General features: G+C 37.8%; 1 long non-coding RNA gene across 2 annotated transcripts in view; it reads right to left on the bottom strand.

Moving 5' to 3' along the window:
* LOC127540459 (uncharacterized) overlaps nucleotides 1-21,580 on the bottom strand; it is a 75,330-nt gene that overhangs the window by 47,418 nt on the left and 6,332 nt on the right. The window contains exon 3 of one of the 2 annotated variants that reach the window (XR_007948153.1): nucleotides 2,730-2,785. This is a non-coding gene — a long non-coding RNA (uncharacterized LOC127540459). Of the gene's footprint in view, nucleotides 1-2,729; nucleotides 2,786-18,945; nucleotides 19,404-21,580 lie in introns of those variants that run through there. The other variant, XR_007948152.1, reaches the window with a different exon arrangement.

Raw genomic sequence — 21,580 nt, 5'->3', positions numbered from 1 at the left:
TCTGGGAGAGATCAAGCTAATGGCAATAGAGAAGGGACATACTAATATTCCTCAGAGTACCCTAGAACTCAGAGAGAACAGATAGCCAGCTTGGCTCTGGTTCAGTGAGCCATAGACAGGAGAAGTAGCTACTAGCATTTAAAAATGAATCGAGGTGGTCAAGGATCTACCATTTTGAAAACCCATGGTATAGCAACGGAAGTTGTGTAACTATTTTGGACTTTTTGTGGTATAGTATTAAGCCAACTTAATGGCACAGTGTAATAGAGCCCCAACCTGGAGTTGAAAAGACCTGAATTTAAATACAGCCTGAGCTACTTATTGCTTTGGTACATCCTAAGCATGAGCAATGAATATCTCTCTAATCACTGAGATTTATATTTGTGCAAAGATTTTTTTGTACATAATTCCATTATGTTTTGATAAATGTAGGTGGGCTGCAATCTATATTGTTGGAGGAAATTTTTAAATTGATGGGATCATAGAACCCATTTAGGTACAAATGTCAGTTATAATCAGTTTATTTCAAGCTTTTGAACTGCACTATTTAAGATTCTGAAATAAAAAGATTTACCTTTCAAAGATACATCTTTTGCAGTTTGATGATCTATGAATGTCCATTAGAGTGTATAAAAAAATCCTGGTATATCTTTGGAGTTAGCTCCATCATACCATCAGGGTAATATCAGGAACCATTGTAATATTTTATTTTGACATCTTGTTCTGCTCCAGCTCCTAGGACATTACTTTTTATTTAAACTGAGGTTGTCCCTTTTCTTTACATACTTGCTCTCACCCACCTTCCCAAATTCAACTTATATTTTATATTTCTTACTCTCAATAATTACTTGGGACATTTTCTGTCCCAAGCTGATTTACAGCTAAGCTAGCCAATAAACAGACAAAAAGGTATACCAATAGGAGGTCAGTGGCCACTGTATTCCTGGGGAGCCTTTGGGAATTGGAACTAAGATCTGACTATCTGACTATCTTGTAATTTCTGAATCAGTAGACCTTTCAAGAAACTAGGCAGAAAGTGGGATCAGCCTCCTCCCTTTCACTCACAGAATAAGAGATGTACCAAATGTAACAAACTTCATCCCCTTATTTCTCTCCTGAGTTGTAGAAATTTTTGCTTTTCATCTCTAGCCTGAAATATAACTTCCAAATATTTATTATCTGTCCTTATCACAATTACCCTGATCTTCTTCAGCTGTTTTTAAGCAAGAATAGCTAGCATTTACATAGAATTTTTAGGTTTGCAAAGTGCATTATACGTGTTACTTATTTGAGTCTCACTCCTGAGAAATAGGTGTTAATATTATTTCCACTTTTCAGATGAGGAAACAGACCGAGAGAGGACCTAACACAATTAGTAAATGTCTGAGGTGAGATTTCAACTAAGAATAATTGTATAGAATATCCTTGACTCATTGAAATGACAGGCTAGGGAATACACACAACTTCCACTAATAGTTAAAGGTTTGGGGAGAGAGTTTGAGAAACACAAAACTAACCCCTCAGCACTCCATTTTTTTTTTTGCTTCTGCATCCAATCCTGATCTTCTCATCCTGTATCTGACTGGTCTTAGTCCCGTGGATTTTAATACTCTTGAGAAAATCAAGTCTTTTACTGGATGTAACTTTTGGCTTGTTTTCATTTGGGTTCCAATTTAGACTCAAATGATCATTCACCAAGAGAGTAGTACTCATCCTCTCCAAGGAGTTTCTCCCCTCCCACCTTAGCAAAGCAATTGTAATTAAACATGGATATATCTTGGTCCCTTGTAGCAGATGGGACAAAATTTTCCTCTTTAGACCAGTGCCTGCTAAGGCAGCTACTTAATGAATGTTTGTTGACTTGAACTGAACATCTCTCTGGGCCAGCTATTCTAACCTTAAGCTATTTTTTTTCCATTTACAACTTGGCTCAACCCCAAAACCAACTGAGCAGGTACCATATTTCTCTTCCTTGGGCTGGTTTAGGAAAAATACTGTACCTCTCCTGGGGTGATAAGGCACTAAGTTTAGTCAAACTTTAACTTCAGCTTTGTAATATAAGTATTCTGGTCTCAATTTACAGCATTTTGCAAATCATTGTTTCAGTTTGAAAACCAGAAGACTAAGAAGGAAATTTTTAATAGCAGATTTCTACTTGATTGAAACAAGTGGTTATGAGAATGTGAACAGAAAGGAAAAGAGAGAGAAAGGCTACTGATTGAGCTTGAGAAAAGATCCTAGAGGTCAACTAGATGGTACATTGGAAAGAGTTCCAGGTGTGAAATCAGGAAGATCTGAATTCAAATATGGCCTCAGACATTAATTGTGTGACCAGTTTCCTCATTTATAAAATGGAACAATGATAGTGCTTATCATATAAGTTTGCTGTGAAGATCAAATGAAATAATAATCGTAAAGTGATTAGCATAGTGCCTGACACATGGTGCTAAGTGTCAGCAATTATTATTATCAGATTATAAAACCGAATTTCAGAGAGATTAAGTAATTTATCCAAAGTTATGGAGGTAGTTAACAGCAGAGTGGAGATGAGAATGGAGTCTAATGTGAATCATAAAATATATATAAATATATAAAATTAGAATTGACTTCATGAAAAAAAGGATTCTATTTGTGGAATCCTCAAAACAGCTACAGAAGAAGAAAGACTTCCAGAAATATCAGGGTAAGCAGTTTGTAAATATGGGAAATGATTACTGAAATGAGCCTACCTTGCCCCAGGATTCTTTCATCAAGCCTCAGAGTTCTTTCAAAATTCCCAGTGTTTCTGGAAAGAAGGCAAGGCATAGAAGAAAGGTTACTGCATTTAGGATCAGAAGACCTGGGTTCAAATCTCAGATCTTTATTTACTATTTATGTGATCTTCCATGTCTAAATCCCATGATTCTCTTCTTTCTGGCCATATAGACCAATGGCTAGTCCTGTATTCTCTAGCATCTTCTCTATTAGGGCTGAGCAATGTCAGCTGTAGATAAAATAGTTTAAGACAAGATGAATTTGTCCAAGTCATAAAACTAATTAGTTATGGAGTAAGTCCCAATTCAGTGTTTTTTCCATTACATCCCATTCCTTATGCTTTTCATGTAGGGAAACCAAGGCAGAGAGAACTTGCCAATTGGCATGTTTCCAACATTTTTACCATGACAGTTTTATGATTTGGTTCACAAACCATAGATTTAGAAGTGTTAGGGACTTGGAGATCATCTAATTTAAACCCCTTATTTTATAGTTGAAGGAATTAGAATCTAGAAAGACAAAACATCTTTCCAAGGACGCACAGAGGGAGTAGAGGAAGGGATCCAAGCTAGATTCTGATTCATTTTCACAACTTCACTCCTCTCACCCATGAGAGCATAAGCTCCCTGAGGACAGAGCCTTCATTCTGTTTACCAAATATTTAACATAAACTGAACTGAATTTGCAGCATCTATGACTTAATACCAGTTGCAATAAATAATTTATGAAAAAATGCATTGAAAACAAATTAAAAAGTCAAAGTACCCTGAACTAAATATTGTGCTTGACTTATAGTAGGTACTTAATGAATGTTTATTGATTGATTAAAACCACTAGAGAAAATTCCCAAATTTCATTCATTAATTCATTTTTGCAACAAGTATTTTTTGAGTATCTGTTGTATATATAACATAGAAGTAGGTGCTGGGGGGACAGAAAAAAATCATAATAAAACAAAGGTTCTTCCTCAGGAAGGTTATAGGTTAACACCTATGAACAAAAATTGGGATCAGTTTTACCTAAATTTTTTTCTTTTTCAAATACAAAAACCTTGGGCTTTAAGGGGACTGGTTGAGAGTGGTCTTTACTTACTGAGCCAAGGAGGTAACTTGGAACAGGATAAGAGATTATAAGTTAGTAGAAATTAATGGGATGTTAAAGCAATAAAGCACACTGTGGAGTTTAATGTGGAAATAGAGAGAATAAGAATGGATAAAGGGATTGTAGGTCATGAGAGTGAGGGAATAGAATAAAATATTTGGATCAGATGGTAGAATTTTAAATCTCTGGAGCCTTCATTTCTTCCTTCCTTCCTTTTTTTTTTTTTTTTTTTTTTTTTTTCTGGAGGCATGGAATTTAACTTCAGGCAAATGAAAATCTTATTAAATACATTCTCCCAAAGCATATCAAATAAAGCCAAAAGTTTAATGCATATCAACATTCATTACCATAAAACCTGGTATTACTTTTGAGACTCACTAGCCTGTACTTCTTTCATACTTTTCCACTATGCCTCAGAAATTTCATTATTTTTGAAGATCCTTCAGCTCTGGAACCTTGAAGTAGTCTTCTCTGTGCTGGTGGCTCCTCTCTCTTATTGGACAGTTACTCCCAGAACCTCTATTCCAAGAGGGCACCCAGCTCAACCATCTCTTCATTTCTTAAGCCTGTACTCCTCCAGGTTTTTTCACCATGTCCCATACAAGGTACCTTCTTCCCCTCTCCAACTTCCTTTTATGTCTTGTTTCTCTTTGGTTATCTTTCTCTTTTGCTTGTATATGTATGTCCAGCACAATGTCTGGTACTTAATAAATGCTTGTGAGTATCTGGATCATAGGACCATAGATTCAAAGCTAGAAGAGACCTCAAATACTTTCTAATCCAACCTCTCATTTAATAGATGGGGAAACTGACATCCAGGTGACCTTGTACAAAATCGCTTAATGATTTGATTTGAACCCAAGACCATGGAGATAATGGTCTTTGTTTTATTCTACACTGCCTCCTTGAAGAAGAAAATGTTTTCACCATTCAAAATCTCCAAAAGCAAGATGATTCCCTCAGGAATTAGTGGGTTCCTTCTTTTGACTAGATGTCTTCAAGCAAAGATGGAATTGATAGGTATCTTGTAGAAGGCAGAAAAACAACTGGCAGAATCCTGAGACAGTCAAGAAAGGAGAGTCTGGAAGACATTATTCATTTGTACACTAGAGTTTGGTTGTGAATCTGAAATTCACTGACTCTGGAAATGATCACAAATGCTACCTGAATGAACTCTGTATAGGACTAGTCTGCAACAAGGCAAAACCAACTTTCTGTTTCTTTCCAGTTCAAGTCAGAAGATGGTAGAGTTGCAGAGGGACAACTGAAAATTTTCCTTTGAATCCATAGGTCTCTATATAGAGGGGATAGACCTTAAACAGAGATACCCCCGAATTTATGGCTGCCATTACTCAGAATGAGGGGATGAAATGTCTCCTTTCTAGACTTTGAATTTTGAGTTCTTCTTCCCTAGGTTATCTTAGGTCATTTAGTGAATAACAAACACAGTTTAACACTCCGAGTTAAAAATTTTTTTTTTCTATAAGCAAGAATAATTTGGGACATAAACAACATACAGGCCAGTAAATTATAAGTGTTTTGTTTTGTCACAGATTCTACTGGACACTACTTCATACCATAGTTGGGCTCTTTTTCATTCCAGCCTATTGAATCCCTATTCCTGAGATTGGCTGATTGTTCCAGTTAGTCCCCTAATGGAGTAAATCGGCTCCTTCCTGCCAGATTCTTCAGGTGTAGACACAAATATTAGGTTGAGACTGTTCTTCCTGAAACCTCCTGTTTGCAGAGTAAGTTGTTCTTTCCCCTGGTTTTCACAACCAGAATCTTCTGAATTTCTCTCCAAGGTTCCCCAAATCTAGACTTACTCAAGCAAGACTTAACTCTGACATCTTCTAGTCCCTTTCATCTGCTGTGAACCCTCTGCTGCTTACTATGGCTCCTTCTCTTAGATGAATTCTTCACTAAAAAGATGTTTGTTTATATTGTGGATTTAAAAATGAATAAAAACAAATACTTTAATATATAAAAATAAGAGGATTATATAAGAAAATATGAACTCTAGCTGCTAACAAATTTGTTTTAAAATAATATTAAATAATGTAATATGATTGCTTTGCTAGTATATCCTTCTGAACTTTTCTTCTGTACTTTTTTTTGTCTTACTGATTTTTTTTACATATCCCTCATTATCCAATAAACTCTTTCCTGTTTCCACCTTCACCAATTCTCCCCCCAAATTCTAGTATTCTTCTTTCTCTACCTCTGCCTCTGACCTCTTTGTTTAGGTCAGAAGTGAATTCGTTTTTTAATCATGGAACTCTTGGTGGTTTGGTAAAGCCTAAGGATCTCAAAAGTCAGCCAGCATGAGCAGCAAGAAAATTGATCAAATGTTAGCATACTCATTATAATAATTTCAAAGTAGTGATAAGTATAAATGAAATTTTGAGATATCTGCAATAAAAATAAGGCTATATGAAAATAACTGATTTTTCCTCATGACAGTGTCACAAGTGTGACTAATATTACTCTGCTCTGTTGCCTATATTTATGATAGAAGAAAATGACAAATTTTAGTTAGAAATTAGTGAAAATAGTGGATTTTTTCCCCTCTAAGTTCATGGACCCTCTAAATGCTGTCTTTGGAGCCTGGGTTAACAATCCTTGGTCTAGAGTTCTCTTCTTTCTTTTAAAAATAGTATTTAATATTTAACAGTACTATTTAATTCAACAATACTTTAATAATATTTAACATTAAATATTATTTAATACTATTTTTCCAATTATGTGTAAAAACAATTTTTAGCATTCATTTTTATATAACTTTGAGTTCTAAATTTTTCTCTCTTTTTCTCTTTCCCTCTCCTTTTCCTAAAAGGATAAGCAATTTGGGATAGGTTATATATGTGCAATCATGTAAAACACATTTCCATATTAGTCATGTTGTGAAAAAAGAAATAGACTAAAGGAAAAAAACCATGAAGAAAATAAGGAAGGTGAAAATTAATATGCTTCAATCTGCATTCAGACTCCACTAGTTCTTTCTCTGGATGTGGATAGCATTTTCCATCATGAGTCCTTTGTAATTGTCTTAGATCATTGTATAACTGAGGAGAACTAAGTCATTCATAGTTGATCATCAGAATATTGCTGATACCATGTATAATGTTTCTTCTGTTCTTTTTCCATCCTATACGTTATTGGAAGATTATTCAGCTGAACAGAAATTTACTCTCACATATTCTGCTAATAAAACCTCTCATTTCAGAGATCCCTTAGAATGCATACTGATCTTGGGGAGACTCTAAGATGTGATTGGAGCCTCAGCTTCCCATTTCATTTAGCTGATAGGAATCAGAGCTGTAACTAAGGCAGTTCTCCTGCAGCTTTGGTCCTCCCTCTCTCCTCAGTACCCAAATTTAGAGGGTTTTAAAGTACTTTTTTTTGGTCAGGTAGAGAAAACCGAGCTTAGCACCTGATTAGAAAGTCACTAAAGGCATTTCCTATCCCTTCATAAGCTTCTTCTCCCTAACCTTCTATAAACTAGTGGTAGCAATCTCCACTGGAAACAGGGCTAACTACACTATATAAAAAGATCCTTGTGTGCTACATATTGACTTAGAAAATCTCACATGTTTATTTTTAAAAATTATTTTAAATAATTTATTTAATTTATATATAAATAAAATTTAATAATTTAAAAAAATTATATCAATCTACTAACCTCAGATAGGAAATATATTTTAATGAGGTTCAGGATAAACTTGGGAGTATGACATTGCTCTAAATTTTTCTCCTGGATGGAGATCTCTCCAGTATACCCCAGGATCTTCTTCCTCAAAGGGTCTTGCACTGATATTCAATGTCTTTTTCCCTTGCCATCCAATTGAATGCATCTTAAAGGGTTAATGTGTTTTTCCTGGATCATAGATTTTCCAATAATGCTTCTGATAGGTTTAAAGCATTTCAAGTTAGAAATGACCAGAAAAACCATTTAGTTCCACTTTTTTACAGAGGACAAAACAGAGGGTCAGAGTGGATGATGTGATTCTGGTTTTCCAATAAGAAAGTTCCAATGGGAACCGTTGAGCTTCCAAGCCACCATCTTCTGACTTCCAATCCAGTGTTCTTTTCACCAAGCCACAACATACCTCTGCCTCACGTACACCCAGTTTTAATTTGAAATGAGCTTTCCGACACACCCACAAGGTCACTTGATTCTAGTTGCTAACTATGAGGTTGTTCATGAATCTTATTAACTCTGAGGAGGCGATGGAATGGAACCAGTTCCCAAGTTTACAAGCCCTGTGGGGAGTGTGGTGGTGCAAGGCTGATTGCAAACCTGCTGCTGCCAGCATCAGCCAGCGTGCAGACAGGAGGCTCAGAATTGGGAAGGCGGGACCATTAGCTGGCAGGGGCAGGACTGGGGTTGCATATAAAAATCAGGAGGAGAAGTTGGCTGGCTGCATTGGAGAATGGAAATACTGCTGTCCAATAGAAGACAGATGTTTCACGTAGAGCATGTGTGATCCGATTCATTAAGGATGTTTTCCCCTAAAATCTTCAAATCTTTGAGATTTAAGATGCCTATCAACAATTATGCAGGGGATGAAAAGAGACTTAGAAATAAACTAATAAAGGAATTCTTGGCAGAGTGAAGGGCTATATAGTAGAAAGACCAGTGGCTTGGGACTTGGTAGCTTAGTGTTTTAATCCTTACTGGCCATGAACAAATTATACTCTCTCTCTGGGACTTAGTTTTCTCATCTGTAAAATGGAAAGACTGGAAGAGAGAATTAAGGGTCCCTCTGGCTAGAGGGATAGTTTTATATGGGTTAATTAGACCAACTAGAGCTAATATATATATATATATATATTTTTGCTCTTGGACCTTAGGGGAAATTTAAATCTTCCTGCATTCATGGAGAATGCCCTTCTGCACAAAGAGAGACTGAATTCATTGCTTCCGGTAACCCCAAACACACTTATATAGCTGGACCCTAAACAAGGTCTTTAATAGGGTAAGTTTCAAATTAAAGCCTTTGTATAAATAGAGGCAACTCCCATGTAGCATTGCCACCTAGTGGAAAGGTAAGTAAGAACACAGGTTTCTCTTGCTAGGACGGGGATGTGGTTCTCCTGCTGAAAAGTAACCACATGGTTTGAGAGAACTGTCATTCTTGGAAAAACTTGGGGATTCACTGTCCTTCTTTGCCAGCTGCAGTCAGACACCTCACTTGCTCTCTCACCTTTGATTGGCTGGATTTTCCTTTCTTTCACCTCTTCCACCCCCAATTCCTCCATAGACTAGAAGGAGTTTAAACCCAGAATGCTAATGAGCTCCCCTGGCTGCCTGAATGTGTTTCAAAGGTACAATTATAGCAAATGGGGGATAATTGTAGAAAATGGAAATGCCGCTAGCTGGATTGGTGTTTCAAGGCTGAAAGATGTGGGGGTTGGGGTGAGGAAGGGAAAGGAGAGAAAAACCTGTTTTTTTTTTTTTTTTGCCACCAGAATCTGCTTGGTTACTTCCTCCCTCCTAAAAAAAATAGCAATAATAAGAAAAAAAAGTTCATAGATTGATCCATCCCCAAATGGGGATTATTTAGGATAGAAGAAAATCAGTAGGCATTGTGGGACAAAGGAAAGAGTCCCGAATTTGGAGTCTGGGGCCCTGAGTTTGAGTTCCAGATTTGTGAGTTACTGCTCTCTGTGTGAGATAAGGTATTTTACCATCTCAGTTCCTCATCTGGAAAATGAGAGGATTGGTCTAGATGGTCTCTAATCCAAGATTCTCAGCTCTAAATCTATCATTTAGGAGAGGAGGGAGAGAGGAAGCATTTATAGCTAAACTGAGAATTCAGAGTTCCCTCCAGAATTCTTTAAAAAAATGAATTTACATCTGTTGTTGCTTTAAAAACTGCCTGCAGAACTGAAGGGTTTGCCAGCAGGAGTAAATCTCTCCATACAATCCTTGAGTCTTTATCATAGTCTTGGAGAAGATGGAGAGAGGGCAACTGGTTCCTCCACAGAACCTTCTTGCAACAAGATGGCGGGATGTGCCTTTGGTTCTCAGACTCTGGCTCCATTGCCACCCCCTAACTCCCACAAGTTGGTGTTTGAGCCCCATCCCTGCTCCCAGGACTCAGCCCTGGCCAAGGCAGCAATGTTCCCATAGGAATGTGGCAACCAGCCAGAAGGCCTCATGGACATTCCATTCATCTCCCCAGCCCAGGGACAGCCAGCGAGGGAACAGCCTGGGCCGGGCAGTGGGGCTGCCAGCCCTTTAACTATTTGGCTTCCCAAGGCGCCTCCGATCCTGGAAACTTTGGGAGGAGGGGACTGGCTGGTGACTAGCTTCACTGGGAAACAGTAAAGATAATTGTAAGATAAAAGGAAAAAGGGGTGATTTTGATTATCGTTCAATATATCAAACCGTAGGGCGAGCTTCAAGGCCATAAACTATAGCAAAATGAAAAGCATATTCTGTGATTCCTTTTCTTAAGATATAATCTTCCATCAGGAGCACATTGCAAAGTAATAACAAATGACATTGACATAATGCTTTAAGGTTTGCAAAAAATTTGAATTGTTTCAACTCAATGGATTTTCCCAATGGCCTCATGAAACACTGATGAAACAGGTGTTATTGCCCCATTTTACAGTTGAGCAAATATTCTCAGGGAGGTTGTGGTTTGCCCACAGTCACCAAACTAGCAAAATGTCAGAGGGAGGACCAGACATCTCTGGGGTCAAGGCCAGCATTTTTCCCCCTGCTCTGCTGCTTATTACTTATAGTAATGTTCCATTATAAATATAAAGTTGAAAGAGAATCACACTAAATACACAGACAATATTCATTTGCCTTTCTTATGACTCTATTCTTTCTTTTCTTGTGGAGACTTGTTGGTTCTCCTCTTTATCTTTTCTTTTTTTCTTTTATCCACAGTGTCTGGCACATAGTAAGTGCTAAATAAATGCTTGATTTGCTTCTTCTCTGGAGATTTTTTCTCTTTCTTTTCATGTTAGTCAGTTGCTTTATTTTACTGTAAATGTTAGCTCTCTCCTTTTGCCTAGGATTTGGTTTTCTGCTTTTCTTTTTCTGCCCCTCATCTTCCTCTCCCTTCATTCATTTCTATGGCAATGTGGGGGAGTAGAGTGCTTTGAATTTGGAATCAGGAAGACCTGGTTTGAATAATACCTCATCATTTTCTTTGTGTTTTTCTATGTTACTTGAACTCCCCTGACTTCAATTTCCTCATTTATATGTAGCCCCTTCCTGCCTGGGATCCATAATGATTTAGCATTAAATATAAGATGAGAAGGGCTAGACTCAATGGCCTCTAAGTTCTCTGCAAAGCCTCCATCCCTAAATCTATGATTTATGTACTATCAAGGACACCCAAATCTGAATCTCCAACTTGTGTTTTTCTCCTGAACTCTAGACCCACATCTCAACTCGCAAAGTCTTTTTTGATGTAGCACCTTACACTCAACATGTCCAAAAATGAGCTCGTTTTCACCCCAAAACTTACTCATCCTTCCAAAGAATATTTTCTCCATCTGTCACACTGGACTTACAGAATCACCCTGCAGAAACCCAGGTTGCCCTAATTATAAACAAACAAAAAATAATAAAACAACCTGCCTTTGGATAGCATGGATTAGCTGTGAGACATTGGGTAAGTTATTTCTTAATGTCCCTAAGTAATTTCTTAAGGCAATAAGTAGCAGATGGGGTACATTGGACGAGGGAATTTACTCATGGTGAGTGTCCTATACCAAGGAATCTCAAGCCCAGTGTCATTTGGTAGACATTTTAAGGATTGCAAAATGATTTTGTATTTTTCTTGGTCTTTCCCTCAACACCATGAGAGGCTACAAACATATCTTTGTCCCCATAAATAGGTAAGGATATTTTCTCCATTTATAGATGAGGAAACTGAGGTACAGAAAAGTTAAGGAATTGGTCACATAACTAGTACAGGGATAGGAATTATTTTTATTTTTGCATTATATCTCCCACTGCCTGACACAATGCCTGGCAATAGATGACCCTTAATAATTGAGTGAATAAATTCAATGGGCAGGATTTGAATTAAGCTCATCACTCTGTTCACCAAATCACCTGCTTTTCATCACTTAATAAATCATATTTTGAATTCTCTTTGTTCTTACTGCTGCTTCCCTCATTCAGGATCTCATCCCCCAATTCTTAGATTACCAAACTAGTCTTTCTATCCCAAATTTCTTCACTTGCCTTCTTTTCTCACACCATGCAACTTCAATATTGCTGTCAAATGAACTCTTTTAAAGCACAATTCTCCTTATGTCATCCCCATGCTCTAAATCCTTCTGTGGATCCTATTACTTATTGCAAAAAAAGGATAATAGTTCTTAAAATGGCATTCAAGTACCCCTATAGTTTGTTTCCGATGTAATTTTCCAGTTTCTAGTTGCTCCCCTTCATAGTTTTTAAAATGCAACTTAACCCTTTCCTGTATGTACCCTATACTTCTAATTCCATGCCACATGAGACCTAGGAGAGGAAAAGGTCTAAGATGTTATTGCCCAAGGTTTCATAACTGGACTTTGGGATCAACTATTCTAAATCCTCGAAGAAACTTAGAAGTCATTTAGTCCAAAGCCCTTATTTTTCCAGTGAGGACACTCAGGTCTAGAAAAGTTATATGACTTGCTCAAAAGGTTATCAAGTAGCAGAGTCAAGATTCCAGTCCCCAATCCTGTGCTTTCCCCTCCACTTTTCCTTTTGTCTCTCCACTACAGTAAAACTACATCTCACCGTTTCCTTTCCCTGGAGCATCCTTCCTCCCATTTCCATGAACACATATTTGGTTTCCACCAATGTTCACAAGTTACCTCAAGTAGCCTCTGAAATCTCTCCTGATTCCTTGGTTTTGAAGTGATCTTTTCATTCTGAGTCCCCCAGAACAGCTTTCTTATATGACAGATATGGGCTGAATCTGTGGCTTCGTTAATATAGGGAATATCCAGAAAAGGAAACTTCTCTGTAATTTGTAGCTTTAGTGGCTGAGAGAATAAGTAACTTGTCCAACATGGAGCTCATGAAGCTCAGGATTCATAACACTTATGTAAAATTACTGATGTTCTGCTTTATACCATAGCAATTTATGTGCCTGTCTTATCTCCCTGATTAGCCTATGAAGGCAGAGATTGAGGCTGTCTATTTTATGCTCTATAATGGAGGAGCTCCAGAACAAAGACCAAGTGGAAAAGGGAATCTACTGGATGGCGAGGCATTCCAGACGCTCCCGTTAGTGAGTGATGTGCTCAGTACAACGGAACCCCAAACAGTGCAGAATCTTTGGGAAAGGACATTTAACCAGTTAAAAGGAGTTTGGTAAGCCAATCCACACGGGAAAAAACAAATGGATGCATATCATAGTCTAGACATGCAGTTAGATGGACAGCCTATAGAACTTCAGACAATCTACAGACCTTGTCCATTTATTTATGTAACTGGGACAGTTAAAATGGACAAATTGTGTCCAAAATTATCAGAACTGTCAGATTGTCGTCAGAAAATTGCTAAGCTTCTTTAATGACCCCAAATTTCTATTGGAAACAAATACCCATATTTTTGATGTCATTATTCTCCCAGTGGCAATTTGGAACAGAATAATTTCAGTAAAATTGCAAATGAAGAACAAATGCCCAAAGGACAATGGAGAGGCACCAGAGGGTTGGACAGGTTGCAGCACGTTACAAATGAGGAGTTCCATGGGAGAGGTACAATAAAGGTTTCCAGCAAAGAATTGCAGAAGGGAGAAAGAAAGGAAGGGAGAGAGGGGAGGAAAGAAAGAAGGGAGGAAGAAGAAGAAGGGAGAAAGGAAGGAGTATGGGAAGGAAGTAAAAGAGGGAAGGGAGGGAAGAAAGGAGAAGGAAAGAGAAGGGAGGAAGGAAGGGAAGAAGAAAGGGAAGGAGAAAGGGAGGGATGAAGGGAGGAAGGAGAGCTGGTCATATAGTGAGAATGAGACTAGTAAACAGCCCACATGACCCTGATATTCATATATTTTTAGAATAACTGAAGGATGCCCCATTCTTTCCCTCCCCCCACATGTTATATGGGACCTTTGGAGGTGAATTTATGGAAGAACATGAGCAAGATTCATGTATGGTGTGTGTGATCCCCATCATTGGAGGGGACATTCAAGTCAATGTGATCATGGATCCATGTGAGTGTGGAGTATCACCCGTAATACCTCACAGAGTTTATGATACCTGCACATAGTTTATGACATGAATGCAGTCACCCTGGGGTACTATACATTGAGTCCCACCATTCTACTGTGGTATGGTTTGGAGAGCTCTTCTTTATGACCAGAGTACCGAGTCAGGGACAGAGCTATGGCTTTGATCACGGTTATCTCCATACCCACATCCATAACTATATCCACCATTATGGTCGTATTTTTATCCACATCAGAGTTGTGTCCACAGACGTATCCCAGTTCTGATAATTTTGGACACAATTTGTCCACAATACTGTACCAGTTATATAAATAAATGGACAAAGTCTGTAGATTGTCTAAAGTTCTACAGGCTGTCCATCTAACTGCCCATCTAGACTATGATATGCATCCATTTGTTTTTTCCCGTGTGGATTGGCTTACCAAACTCCTTTTAATTGGTTAAATGTCTTTTCCCAAAGGTTCTGAACTGTTTGGGGATCTGTTGTTTAGAGTTCAAATCCAGCCTCAGAGACTTATTAATTGAGTGACCCTGAACAAGTCCTTTAACCCCGTTTGCCTCAGTTTCTCATCTGTAAAATAAGCTGGAGAGAAGGAAATGGCAACTCACTCCTATGTCTTTGTCAAGAAAATCCCAAATGGGATCATGAAGTCGGACATGACTGAAAAATATCTGAATAACCAGTACAAATAGCCACATTACTTGGCTATTCTTATATGGCAGTTTTACCTGAACAAGAAGATCAACCACCAAGTTAATGCACAGTCTTCTAGGAGCCTCCCTGGAAAGACTCGACACTCATTGGGTTGTTTGAGCTCTGGTCTGCACATTGAAAAGCAAGCCCCCATCATTCCATCGCAGAGTCTCATGGACTCACTTCACACTTTGGTTATAAACTCTTAGACTCGATCACCCCAGTCCCATTCTGACTCTGACAGCATTTCCACCCGGCATCACCTTTGACGACCCCTTTGAAAAAGCGAGAATAATCTCACTGAGACGGACAAACTTGTCTTTGTGGTAATGAATGTCCGAGAGCGCTAAGAGCTTACACAGCAACTTCTGAAGGATCTGCGAGGGAGAGTTACGGTCCAATTTGCTGCCACAGCATGAAGTAGTAAAGTGTATTAAAATGTGTTACATTGGTTAACGTTGGTTCATTTAGATAAAAGTTGCCAGTTTCTACGAGGGGCAAATGTTCCTTGATACCTGATGGATTTTTTTTGTGGGGTCCATCAAGGGATTAAAAAGAATATAATGGTAGGGAATAAGTATGGACAGCTGGGTGGTTTAATAAAACATATATAATTCAGTGTTAGAGTATATGTGGATTAAAGCAAAATTTTGTGCTTTGGGCTTGGACTCGACTTTTCGGAAAAACCCAAACAATGACTAAGGCCCTGGGGAAATGTGGCCTGGCTATGAAGCTGGATTTTTTTTTTGTTGTTATTGCTTTTGGTTTTATTCCACTCTTGTTTTTTGTCTGTGTCTAGGATTTCATTGTGTAGAGAATTTCTGATATGAAAATTCTAATAGCTCACATACATGTGATATTTTATATATATAGTATCATTTTATTCTTACAACCTTATGAATAGATACTTTTACTATTCATCTTTTACAGATGAGGTAATTGAGGCTGAAGAAGTTAAAGGATTTATCCAGAGTAGTTAGTGTCAGAGGTTCTCCTATTTTAAATTTACATTTCATCCAGCTACCTGTGATTTAATGCTAGAAATAACATATATATGTAAGTAGGCATATAAGTATGTGTAAGTACAGCTATACAATTCAGGGGTCCTCAAACTATGGCCCGTGGGCCAGATGCAGCAGCTGAGGACGTTTATCCCCCTCGCCCAGGGCTATGAAGTTTCTTTATTTAAAAGCCCACAAGTTTTTGTTTTTTATAGTCCGGCCCTGCAACAGTCTGAGGGACAATGAACTGGCCCCCTATTTAAAAAGTTTGAGGACCCTTGCTAATATACATTATGAGAAAGAGTGATTCATTGGAAAAGATCACAGGGTTTGAAGTCAGGAAAATATCTGTTAATGTGCTTGTTCTGAAACAGACAGCTGTGTGACTTAAAGCCTCAGTTTTCTCATCCATTAAATGATAACAAAATCTATTTTCTAATGTTGCCATGAAGAAAGTGCTTTTTTAATATAAATGACTATGAGAAGATAAATTATTCTATATAGCTTAATGGAAAAATATGTCTACCTTTTCATGTATAAGAATCTATACATATGGATTTATGGTTTCATGTATGAAACATGTCAATGTTTTAAGGAGCTGTGGCTTTTTAAAAAAAAAGTTAATATTTTAGAATTTCAATAGTATTTTATTTTTCCAATTACACGTAAAGAGAGTTTTCAACACTAATTTTGGTAAGATTTTGAACTGCAAATTGTTTTCTCCTTCCCTTCATAGTCCAAGACAGCAAGAAATCTGATATAAGTATGATGATTTTAAACTTATTTCCATGTTAGTCATGTTGTGAAAGAAAAATCAGAACAAAAAGGAAGAACTACCAGAAAGAAATAGTAAACAAAAAAGAGGTGAAAATAGTATCCTTTGATCTGCATTCAGTCACCATAGTTCTCTCTCTGGATGCAGATGGCATTTCCATCCCAATTCTACTGGAATTGTCCTCAAACACTGTATTGCTGAGAAGAGCCAAGTTTTTCATAATTGATCATCACATAATCTTGCTGCTACTGTGTACAGTATTCTCCTGGTTTTGCTCCCTTCATGTAGTCTTTCCAGTCTGCTCATAATTTCTTATAGCACAATAATATGAAAAGCTCTAGCTTTGATCTTGCTCTCTCACTAATGTAGATCACTACATTCCTGGACCTTAGGAGGATGTCTTGGTGGGATGAGGCAGCCAAAAACTCTTCAGTCTGTGGCAGACCTGGTGATAAGACTTTGAACCTAGTAAGGCTGATTCTCAGGTGGGAAATACTCATCTGTCTCGGTTTTCTCATTTGTAAAAGGTAGATAGTAATAGTATCTACTTTACTATTAATAATACTTTAATACTATTAATACTACTTTAATATTACTATTGTAATACTCCTGTATTACTGATGTAAGGATCAAATAATACTCTATATGTAAAGCAACATGTGTGCGTGAGCTACTATGATCACTTATGTCAGGAATTCGCTACACAATGGAAGTCATAAATTCAGACAAAAAAGCAAGAGTGGAATAAAACCTAAAACAACAAAAAAGCCCAATTTCATAGCCAGGCCACATTTTCCCAGGACCTTAGTCATTGTTTGGGCAGATGGGGCTAAACCAGGTTAAGGAAAAACCGATGGGACTCAAACCAACAGGTGAGTTGGGGGGCGGGTGGCTACCCCAAGCATGTGAAAACTTCCCTGACAGAGCGGGTGACCGAGATCAATTTGTTCCAGTGGCCATGAAGGCTGAAACAGCTGCTGTGGAGAGTGTAGGGATCGATCAGACAAAGATGTTGAGGTCATCTGCTGCATCCTGGGCTATCACCAATCATCCCCAACTTTTGTCTTGTCATTAAATGTTGATGACTCAGGAACAGAGAGCAAGACTGATGACTTTGTGTAATTCTGCCTCAGTTAAATCCAATCCACATTCAAGCCAAGATAGGATCCACAATGCCAATAGGAAAAAAAAAAAAGGGATGAACAATATAATAGCATATCGCTAGACATCATTCCAAGGGAGATAGCGACTGCCCTCAAGGAGCCTACATCCCATATTAAAGGGTATTTAAAAAGCATTAGTTTGGGGGTGGGCAAGTCTCAGATATGCTAAAAGTTGACCCAGAGTGGTCAATTCACATGTCCTTTCCAGAAGCAATAGTCAACAAGGAGATAAAAGCATATGGCAAAAAGGAACATTTATAAAGACTTTAAGGTTTGGAAAGCTTTATGCATCCATTATATTATTTGATTCTCACAAATGCTCTATTATTATTCTCATTTTTAAAGATGAGGAAAATGGAACCGAGAGAAGCTAAATTACTTGCCCAAGATAGTGCAGCTGATAAGTGTTTGAGGGAGGATTTGAACTCAGGTCTTCTTGACACTCGGCATACTTGCCCAATGCAAAAACCCAAAATGATGTAGCATATAAAGTGCAGCGTCTGGAACATAGCAGGTTCTTAATAAATGTTTATTTCTCTTTCTCCACATCATCTAGCAGCCTCTTGTTCAGGGTCAGGGCAGACATCAAGAAGACTGGATGTCTTCCAGGGTTATATTCAGTGGCTAGATACACATATGTATGTGTAAATTGATTAATTAATCAAGATAGTCCCCCATTGTTTTATTTTAGCTATGTCACTCAGAAACTGAGGGCATATTATCTAGAGGTTCAGGTTAAGGTTTCAGTGGTCATGGCTTTCTATAAGAAAACTTACATTTGTGCATGTGCCATTTGGTAAAAAAATATTCTAGGACTGAGGAGAATGGATGAAGAAATAATTCTGCTTTATGACAATCTATGGAGACAGAACTGGGAAAGAAGATGTAATGCTTTGGAAGAAGATTCTGCTTTTGCAGCTTCAGATCATTGCAAGCCCCTCAAAACCCCCAACTGGTCCCAACACAATTGAGTCAAAGTTTGAAAAGGGTCTGATAGAGTATCTCCTTGCTCCTCAGTAAATCCCAGGTATTCATTAAAATCTAAATCCCAATAATTCTGGCAACTGAGGCCAGCTGCTGTGATATAATTGCTCCAGTTCTGCTCTTATCATCTGAAAGAAACACACCAAAGCAAACTTGGAGTTTCTGGGATTGAGAAATCCTTGAATCACTGTTTCCCCACCTTAATCTCTGGGAATAAAATTTTGGGGCTACCCTCCCCTAATAATATTCTATTAAACTTAGCCAAGTAATGAATGAATAAAAGACATTTTAAATGTTTATTGTACAACAAATATTAAAGATACAAACAAAAGCAAGGAGAGCTCTTGTTCTCAAGCTTCTAATAGAGGGAGACAATATATTTAAAACCTTGGCGTCCTTTTGGTTTGGAAAGTTACAAGGATGATGAATGGAGACTTAAGGTAGAGATTAACATGTCTTTTCCAGTGGCAACAACAGTACTATTTTGATTATGGTTCCAGATTTGGAAAGCTGGGGAGGTGGGACTAAGGATATACATGTGGTAGCAAGGGAGCTGGTGAGGAAATTACCAGGGAACAAAATGAAGCATTGTTGGAGTTCTTCTAGATATGGTAGTCCACACGAAGCAGAAATTAATAAGTCTTTCCTTTCTCCAATGTATCATTCATTCAGTTTTCAAAATCAACAGGTATGTTCAGGTCACTTCCTTACTCAAAAAACCTTCAAGAAATCCTCTTTACCTATACAAAATAAAATACCTGGCATTTAAGTCCCCTTACTTAAGTACTCACCAATTCATGCCTATTATACCAGCATGATTTTGCATTCAAGATGGTCTCTTTCCATCTCCAAATACTCACAAGCTGTCCTTATACCTTATCTCTCTCCTCTCTGCTTTTCAGAATTCTCTTTAAAAATTCAGCTCTAGAACTCTCCTTTAAAAAACATTTCCTGACTTCCCCAGGTGAAAGTATCTTCTCCCTCTTCCAATTTTCTCCTTTAAAATATTTTATTGGTAGTCTTTTTCTCCTTTACTGACATCATGGTCATAACTTCTTTTTCCTCCCATCCCAAAAGAACTTTGTCTCATAACAAAATCAAACCAAAAAAAAATCAACACATTGGACATGTCTTAAAATATATGGCTTTTTCTGTACCTATCCAACTTCACCATCAAGCCTTCCTATATTAGGAGGGGTCATTGTACTTTTTTTAAAAAATTTTAATAGCTTTTTATTTACAAGTTATATGCATAGGCAATTTCATAGCATTGACAATTGCCAAAACTTTTGTTTCAATTTTTCCCCTCCTTCCCCCTATCCCCTCCCCTAGATGGCAGGATGACCAATATATGTTAAATATATTAGAGTATAAATTAAATACAAAATAAGTATACAGGTCACCGTACTTCTTGACTTTTTCGAGGTAATTTTCTATGGATTTCTTCTTGTCATTCATCACATTTCACACTGCATTATGCTTATCCACATGTACCTTCTCTGTCTAATCCTCACCCCCTCAACAATATAGACTGGATTTTTTTTTAAATCTTGGAGTCTCACAACCTAAGATCACGAACACCATAAACATAATGAGTGTTTTATAAATAAAGTTATAGTTTGAATCTCTGAATTGAAATTCAAGACAGAATAGGACAGGCAAAGTTCCTAAGATTTCAGGAATTCTTTGAACCCTTTTGGATGTTGACAATCTCCATACTGGGTTTCTTCATCACAGTCCTTTCAATCTTCAGTCTTCATGGCCTCTGAGTAAGACAGGTGAAAATGACAGATGATATCTAATGCTGGAAATGAACTCAATTATGAAGAGTCTGGATGGAAATTCCTCCATTGCAGAGAAGCATTGAGGTGGTAGACTTGTGCAAAGAAAGAAATGTTGGCGGGGTAACAGACCAGAACCTCGTTCTCAAGAGATGTGAAAAATGATGCTTATGGGAATGATCCTATTCCAGTTTTTATGGGAGCAGATTTTACCAGAGCTTGAGCTAACAACTCTTAGGATAAGCCCCAGTTAGTAGCCCAGCAAACTCATCAAAAGGAAGCAATAGAAATGAACTAGAAGAGCCCCCATTGGCCAGTAATGGAATAAAATAATCCTGCTGCAAGAAGCAGACCATGTGTGGAAAGACTTAATGAGAAAATGACAACAGTTCCTATCTGGATAGTATTGTAAAGCTTATAAAGCAGTAGTAGGTAGGGAGGTGTATTGGAAAGGATACTGAACTGGGAGTCAGCAGCAGATGTGCATTCAAATCCCTGCCCTGACATTTTTTACTGTGTGCCCATGGACAAACCAATTCAGAGCATACATTATGAGCTGGAAAGGATGCTGAAGACCATCTAGTCCAGATTTCTCATTTAATACGTGAGGAACCTGGGACAAAACGAGGTTCAGTATTAGCAGAACAGGGAAGAGAACACGTGTCCTTCGACTCCAGATTTAGCACTTTCCCCAGTGCACTATATCGCCTCTAACTTGACTTTTCTTAATCTCAGTTTCTTCATCTGTTAAACAAGGAGAACAGTACTCATATTACCAACCTCCAGCATTAAAGAAAGTATTTCATTAAATATTTAACATATTCTAACAGAGTATTCTGATTATCCAATGGATCTATGCTCTTCTATTGAACAAAGCAGGTTATAATCCATTCATGCTTCTCTTTTGTATAGGACTTTTTTTAGTCTTCAATAGATTCAGGTTTCACAGGCATACAACAATAAGATCAGTACAATGGCTCTGTAGACCTTCAGTTTGGTAGTCAGTGTAATACTTCTGTCCCACGCTTTCCTTCAGAGCTTCCCAATCACTGAGATAGTTCTGGCCATGTGTGTCAATCTCATTATCAATGTGGACATCTCTGGAAAATATACTGGCAAGGTAAGTGACCGTATCC

Source organism: Antechinus flavipes, chromosome 6 (assembly GCF_016432865.1).
Source record: "Antechinus flavipes isolate AdamAnt ecotype Samford, QLD, Australia chromosome 6, AdamAnt_v2, whole genome shotgun sequence".
In the NCBI taxonomy this organism is placed as follows: Eukaryota; Metazoa; Chordata; class Mammalia; order Dasyuromorphia; family Dasyuridae; genus Antechinus; species Antechinus flavipes.
This window is presented reverse-complemented; position numbering and strand designations above follow the sequence as displayed.